The sequence below is a fragment of the Nannospalax galili genome, unplaced genomic scaffold (assembly GCF_000622305.1).
Source record: "Nannospalax galili isolate Female #2095 unplaced genomic scaffold, S.galili_v1.0 scaffold492, whole genome shotgun sequence".
NCBI lineage: Eukaryota > Metazoa > Chordata > Mammalia > Rodentia > Spalacidae > Nannospalax > Nannospalax galili.
In genome coordinates this window covers 823488-831459 of record NW_008332217.1, presented here as the reverse complement: position 1 = coordinate 831459, position 7972 = coordinate 823488, and the positions used below count along the sequence as shown (strand labels likewise).

General features: G+C 53.3%; 1 protein-coding gene across 6 annotated transcripts in view; it reads left to right on the top strand.

The window, feature by feature from the left end:
* Positions 1–7972, top strand: part of Sulf2 (sulfatase 2) — a 108761-nt gene that overhangs the window by 1227 nt on the left and 99562 nt on the right. Inside the window, exon 1 of one of the 6 annotated variants that reach the window (XM_029560805.1) lies at positions 161–405. The exons of the other annotated variants lie outside the window; for them this stretch is intronic. The gene's annotated coding sequence lies outside the window, so the exon portion shown is untranslated. Of the gene's footprint in view, positions 1–160; positions 406–7972 lie in introns of those variants that run through there. 6 annotated transcript variants of the gene reach the window in all.

Sequence of the window (7972 nt, the reverse complement as noted above, 5' to 3'; positions counted from 1 at the left end):
TCACGATCCCCAGCGCCGGCTAGGTGAGCCGAACCGGTCCCCGCCGCCCGGCCCAGGCTGCGGCGCGGAGGTGGCACCCGAGGGCGGGCGGGCGGGCGCGAGGCACCGGCGCCGGCCGGCTGCAGGAGGCTGACCCGGTTGACCCCGTCTGCAAGGCGGGCGGCCAGGCGCGGGCTTCCCGCTGCGCCCCTGACCCGACTCCGAGCTCGGGTGGCCCCGGGGGAAGGACGCCTGGACAGGACGGCTGCCCGGGCACGGCCTCGTTGAGCCCTTGGGGTTTAGACCCAGAGGGCCAGCTGCAAGCCAGGCCACGTGCGGCTTGTCCGGGCAGGACATCGGCAGGCGGTGCTTGGGAACTCGCAGACAGAGTGCACAGATGAAACTGGGAAACTTCCTCCAGACCAGGTCAGAGCCCAACATCCTACAGATCTGCTCCCCAGCCCGGGCCACGGGGGCTCCAGGAGCCCAGAGGGGACACTCCACCGGTGGCTGTCACTTCGTTTTTAAAAAACAACATTCTTTACAGTAGTTCATGCATTCATTCATTCGACAAGCGTTTGTGGAGGAGCTCTGCGCGTGCCAGGTACCGAGTGTCACCCAGGGAAGCGTGGATGGCAGTGTGTGGTCCCTGCCCGGAAACAGTGGATTCTCGGAGGGAGGCTGGTGGAAGGAGGCTGGTGGAGAGGGGTGACTCAGGGTGGGAAGATGGAGGCAATCACCCGCAGGCCCTGTGTTGGCCCGGGGACCACTGCCTGAGTGAACCCAGAGAGACTTGGACCCTTGCACACAGTAGGATGTGCTGTGCAGACCACGATTGTCTCCGACCCCCTCAACTTCCTTAAAGTTCTGCGTAGCCCCACCCCTTCTGGACGGACTTTCCCGCAGCTTGTTTTAATCACTTTTTGAGTTAAAAGTCAATATTTAATTAACCAAGTAATTACATTCAGCTTACGTTTGAATCTGGGTATTTGCTGTGTCTGTCGGGCAGCCCGCCCTCTCGCCCCTCCATCTGTCCCCTGCCTCTTTCCCGTGGTGTTCCCCAGTCTGCTCTGGAGCTCATTCTTTGGTGGTGACAGAAAGCAGGTGACCCCGGCTTTCCTTGGGGGACAGCCTGGATTTGTTCTCTCTCCGGAATTGTTAGTTTGCAGTTGTGGTGAGGGGGCCCTGTCTGGGACTCCCAGCTCCCTTCCCCAAGGGGGAATCAACTGAGAACCAACCAACCATTGATTAAAGAGATGGGGGCGGAGCTCGCTGAAGACCACTCCCCCAAGATGTTCCTCTAAGCCTCACTGATCCCCCAGGAAAACAAGACAACCTGTCCCAGGGTAGCTTAGTGTTAGAATCAGCAGCATGGTGGCGCTGGTGCCCCCCTAGGCTGATGGCATGCTGGACATATTCAGGTATGCCTCCATCCCAGCCCTGGCTGAGGGGCAGTGTGGCTTTGGGCTTTGTGTATACTTGAGGTTTTTTTATTTGAATTTATGGCTTTTTCTGAAACCTTAATAACATGTTAGGTTTTCAGACTTAAGAGTGGAAGGGTGGATTGACTGTAGCAAGCTTAGCCCTGGAGGAAAAACTACTGTGGCTGTGTGTACATGTGTGTCTGTGTACTCATGTGTGTCCCCCACCCAGTGGCCCAGATCACTTTCATTGAGGACCCTGTTCCCATGTGCAGTTTCACACCCTGATGTTCTGGTGGACTTTTGATTTGGGAATTGAGTCTCCTCCCATTTCCTGGCCTTGGTGACCCTACTTGCCTAGACCTGCCTCACAGGGACAGCTTCTGGTCCCTGGGTCAGCCAGGAGATTATCACCCAGCTGTTATCTATGCTTAGACTTTGCCCCTCTGGAGACCAGAGGCCCTTTCCACAGGAGAATATCAGCCTGGCCCTTTTTGCAGGAGAACATCAGCCTACTGGATCAGCTCAAAGAAGTTTCCTCTGCAGCTCGTTGATGATGCTGTGGGACAGGCCCTTAGACATAAGTTATATAGCCATATAAACCCTGAGAGGCAGGCCCTATGGTTGTCTTGTTAGAGAAGAGGAAACTGAGGCACAGTGGTCAGTGGTACACCTCCCAGGCTCAGGCCCACTCAGAAGCCCTCTTCCTTTAGGGGTTTAGTGTTTTTCTAAATGCAGAAATCGAGACTGAAGCTGGGGAGCCCTCCAAAGTCTTTCCTTTCTCCGAGAACCTCGGCTGTTTGGGGGGTCCCTGGTTTGTTTTGCTTTTTCCCCTCCTGTTGCTTGATGCCGTTCCCTCCTTCCCTCCCCTGGTCTGGAGGCAAAGCGGGGAGAGGGGAGTCTCAAATGCAGCCAGGGAAAAGGCCAGGAATGCTGAGATTCAGATTTTAGCCCTTTGTAAGCAAACAGAAGAGGGGGGACATCTAGAGGCAAGCCCCTTTTTGGGCTTGGCCTTAGAGGGGTCCCGCGATGCTTGGTTTCAGGCCTGACCCTGTGTGTGCGTGGACTGGCAGGTTAGTCTTTCCGTAGTGACCTGCAAGCCAGACCTGCCCTGGGGACTGGCCTGGTGGGGACCCGGCATCTGCTGGTGATCCAGCCGGCTTCAAGGCGCTATCTAATTGGGAGATCATTAAGATCATTATAATTAATTGGCATCCTGATAAATGGCATGATTGCCTAATTGGGGTGGTTGCTAGGGAACTAGACCTCTCTTGGAGCCTAGAGGGGAAGAGGCTCTGGCTGGCTGCAGTTGGGCGTTGGGGTTACAGACCCTACAGTTCATGGGCAGGAAGCCAGAACTGTGTCACCCACATCTGCTGGCAGCTGCTGAGTGTGGTTGCAGATGGAATGTGGGTTAGGGGTGTTTTCCTAGAAGGGCTGCAGTTGGGCCCCTTTCTCTTGCAAGCTACTCTGAAATCAGCTGAAGGCAAAGTGAAGGCGCCTGGCTACCTTTCATGGACCCCCATATCTTAGCAGCTCTGACATCAGGTACCCCTGGATTTGAGCTCAGCTCTTCCCGAGACTCCATTCCTCCATCCCTGCTCTCCCTCCACTATACTCCCTTCTTCGGCTGTGAGGCTGCAGTCTCTGGCAGCCCCAGCCTGGGTAGTTAAGACAGTCCGTCTGGCCACCTGCCCAGCAATGACATGGGGGGGGGGGTGACTCAACCATTGGTGTCTCCTTGGTGTTCTCATCTGACGAATGTGGAGGGCCTTCCTCACACCCTTCCCCTGGTCTGTGGACTAGGGTGAGATCATCAAGGCCAAGTGCTTAGCATAGCGTCTAACCCGGGTAAAACGCTGGCAATCATAATTGAGGTGCAAAGCTACCACTGAACTGCCCTCACACCCCTATCATGGGCGTGAGCCTCCTTTCCAGTGACAGCTCCCTCAGTCCCCTGGTGCCTTCTCATGAGACCATTGACCTGTGTCCTAGCTGACAGTGAGTTCCCCCAAATGATTCGGGCCAGACCACAGCCCACACTAGGGGGTGACTGCTGGGACTCACAAGCTGGACGTCCCCTGGCAAAGGGAAGCAAGCAGCTACTCCTGTGGGCAGCCATGGTCAGAGGGGCCTGTCTGCATCCTGGCAGAGGTGGGGACCACAAGAGCATCATTTCTCTCCCCTTTCCACAGGGTCAGTGGGAACCAGAGCCTGACTTATCTGCCTTTGTGGGTAAAGGCTACAGCCTAGTCCATACAGGACTCAGTACCCCCACGGGTCCCAGTACCATGAGGGTCCCAGTACTATGACGGTCCCAACACTACACAGGGCCTTGAGAGTCCCAGGAACACACAGATCCCAGTACCACACAGGGCCCAGTACCACACAGGTCAGATGAACTCCTATTCTTCATCTATGAGTGTCTGACATGAGCCAGGCGCTGCCTGACGACTCAGCCCAGCAAGAAGGAGTCCTGCCCTGCAGAGAGGAAGAAGCCAGGAGCATGCAGCAAACACAGCCCTGGCCAAGGTCCATTCAGAAAAGGCTCCCAAGTGGGGACAACACAGTGATAGAAAAGGATGTAGGCAGGTGGTCTGGAGAGGCCTTCTTGAGGAGGTGACCTCTGAGCTGGCCTTGGGAAGTTCTGCAAAAAGCATTTGAGGTGGAGAGAACAGCTAGCGCAAAAGCCCTGAGGCAGGCAGGAGAGGTTGTTTGGAGCACAGAGGCCAGTGGAGTAGGAGTAATGTGAGTGGGGGGCAGAGGTCAGAGAGGCAACATTCAGACTTTATTTTAAATTAAATGAAAAAGTATTTGAGGCTTTCAGTCAGAGAATGATCTGTGTTTCAGAGACACCTTGGCTAACACAAAAAGGAAGCTTAGTGTTTGGAAGCTGGAACACTAGGCCTGGGGCCATTAGCAGTCCAGGGAGAGAATGGCCAGAGGGGCAGGATTGATGTAGTAGATTGGGTGGTAAGTGGAGCCAGCAGGACCTGGAGCTGGGTGGTTCCAGTGGCCAGACTATGGAAAACCATGGTCTCAACCAAGGGTGTTCTTGTCCTCTAGGGAACATGCAACAATTTTTGATGGTCACAAGTGTGACATCTAGCAGGTGGAGGCCAGTTGTGCCGTGCAGCATCCTCCAGTGCTCAGGAGGACCCCACCACAAAGAATGACCCAGCCCCAAATGTCACAGTGCCAAGGAATAGATCAGGTGGCCTGGGGGGTTCCTAAGAGATGGGGGGGTGGTTCGGAGGGAAGGTTTCAGGGAGTGAAGTGAGCTGCCTCTCGAGGTCTGAGGCAAAGTGAGGCTCCCTGCACATGTCCCAAAGCTCCAACAGTAACTATGCAAGTCTGCAGTGTGCTGAGGCTGGTGACCTGAATTCAGGAGCCACTGAACATTCCTGTTACTTTAAGCCATGGGGCTGGACTTTAAGCCATGGGGCTGGACATGCTTACTGAGGAGAGCACATATTTTATTCCCTGATGTGGTCCCCTGCCTCCAGGGCCTGTCACACATCTATTTGATGAATATATTTAGACACCCCACAGGCACCCCTCTGACGTTCCTGGGAACTCTGGAAGGCACTGGCTTAACCTCCCTTTGGCTCACACCTCATTTCTAGCTGATTAACAGAGGTGGTTGCTGCAGCAGAGGCACTCTGGGAATTACCTAGGGTCCTGGGGCATCTCCACCCTAGCAGGTGGCACAGTGCCTCCAGGTTCTGGTAGCTGTTGGCCTGGTATTTGGAACTTCCCCTGTAGCCCAACCCAGCACCTTGCTGGATTCTTTCCAACCAGTGTTTCGCACTCCCAGTCTCTCAGTACTGTTCCAAAACACATGGGCCCAGTGGCACAGGCCCGGGACCATAGCTGAGTGTTATAAAAGTCCCGGTCCCCTGCTTTGCACTGGAGACAGCATTTGATTCAAACCCAGACTTGAATCCTTAAGCATACTTGGGGGTTGGGGGGTTGGTGGCTGGGGCCTTGCCTTGGGGAATCTGAGCAGGACACATGATGTGTTTGGCCAGGTGGATACCAGATGTGTTTGGAAAGGGTGTTGCTGACAGCGCTTCTAATCTGCTCGTGGTTGGGACCCCAGTGGGGATTTGATCCCCCCTCAGTAGCCAGAGAGGTGGGGTTCTGAGCAAACTGCCAGCCTAGGGAAGTTTGGGAGACACCTGTGCTTGGTTAAAGCTGCCTGTCTGGCCCTCTCTGGAGACCCTTGCTGTCTGCAGACTTCTGAAAGCAGGCTGCTGAGCTGCATGTGTCAGAGAACAGGAAAGCTGACTGGGATTGTTATAATAGCTTGGAGTCCTAATCATTTGTATGTGGATCAAGATGCTTTTATTTCAAGTGAAAATGCAGTTTCTGGCTTAGGGTGTTCTGTGCAATAAAAATATTTGTTTCTTGCATAACAAATTGTCCAAAGCAGGAAAGTCAGTCTTGTCAGCACAGTGATGCTATTGGAATCCCAGGGTCCCCTACCCTCACCTCAGCTCCACTGTCCTTACTGAGTCTTTGACTTTGTTGTCTCTCTTGGTTTCATTGTGGCTGCCACAGCTCCAAATATCAACTCTCCCTTCAAAGTACTAATATCGGACAGAACTCCTTTTAACCAAAGACCAAAATCCTTCAGGAAACACCCGCCCTGCAGTAGGCTTTGCTGTGTACTTCACTGGCCGGGGCTAGGTGTTGGACTCAATTCTAAACCAAACACTGAGGAGGATAAGCAGGATTTTACTGATAGACTTATCATTGCCTCCCAAATCACAGACCAAACGCCCTCTTCTGAAAACAATGTGGGTTTCTTGTTGTTGTTTTGTTTTGCTTTATTCGGTTTTTGCCCAGGTTTACCTAAAAGGAGTTCATAGATGACGTATCTGCACATAGCCGTCAATGAAACACCATGACCGTAAATGAAAAAGAAACTAAAGATTAATTAAACATACGCTGCCGAGCACCTGGGCGTGACACTCAAGGAGGTGGGGCAAGTGCCAGGCGCCCCCATGAGGGGTTGGGGAGGCACCCGGCGGCTGTGGGTTAATGTTTGGGCTGTATGGCTATAAATAATGTCGTTTTCTAGCTGCTGGGATGATGGCTCAATGGGTAAAGTAGATGCTGAGAAAGCATGAGGACCCAAGTTCAGATCCCGAGCACCCACATACAAAGCCAAGTGTGACCGGAGTTCACTTGTAACTCCAGCACTGGGATGAGCAGACACAGGAGGGTCCCTGGGGCTTGCTGGCCCACCAGAAGCCAAATCGGTGAGCTTAGTGAGGGAGCCTGTCTCAAGAAACAGTTGAAGAAAACATGTGATGTCCGCCTCTGGCCTTCGCACACATGCGCACATTTGTATACATATACATAGACACACAAAACAAAGTAATTCCAAAATAGTGAGCAACTGGCAAAAATTTCCAAATGAAACAAGCTTCAGTTTTCCTTTGGTTTATTTCAGCGTAGGGTAAAACAAGACAAAAAAAAATTGGGGGGGGGGGGGGGGGGGGGGGGGGGGCGGGGCGGGGAGGAGTTCGTTTCTTGGCTCAGGAAACTGCTAACAATTTTGAATGCCTAGTAGAAGTTAGAATGTTATGCTGGAAGTTGGGCATGGTGGTACACACCTGTAATCCCAGCACTCAGGAGACTAAGGCAGGAGAATCAGAAGTTCAAGGCTTCTCTCAACTACTTAGGGATTTCGAGGCCAGCCTGGGCTACAAGAGACCCTACCTATCTCAATAAGACAACCCCCCCCCAAAAAGTTGTGTTTTCCAAATGGTTCTTCATTGAGTGTGTATCATAAATTGTCCAACATCCTTACACCTCCAGTAGCACCCCAGTCATGTGAAAACTCAGATGTCCTCATAAATTCCCGCAGTGTACCCTTCGGCAGGGCAGGGTGCCCTCTGTGAACATGGATATGGAGCCATGCTGGTTTGGAGCAGGGGGTCCTTGAAACAGAGGAACACTGGGAGTGGGCATGTGGGGGCAGCCTCCACCCCAGGGATGCCCATGACCCCTGCTCCACTCTCCCCCCACCACCTCCTATGACACATTTCTAAGACACCCTGTGATCCAGCCAGCAAAGCAAACACAGCCCACTCCACAGACAGGGTCATGTGATCTCAGCCAGGGTTTGGTTACTAGTGGCTTCCACCCAGGAGTTGCTGGAACAGGTAGAAGAGACATCCTTGGGGCTCCTGGTCATAACAAGAGACCTTTCCCAGCTTGGCCTCTCAAGGACTATGGGCAGCTGAGCAAATCACTCAGCCTCTCTAAGTCCCCCATTGCCCTATCTGGAATATGAAATAATCAGTAGTCTGCCCCCCACCCCCGTAGCTATGCGTGCTAGCAACACCTGGCACTCAGGCATCACTGCAGGAAGGCTGGCTTCATGCAGTCACCATCGAAGGTATTCTTTCTCATATTTTAGGTCCTGTCTTAGCTTTAGAGCTGTTTGGCTGGGTCTTTGGGGCATTGCCTCTAAGGAAAGCCATTGGCTTCCCTGTGATAGGTGAAGAAGACCCCATCCCCTATCCCATCTCCTATCCTCTCCCCTATCCCATCCCCTA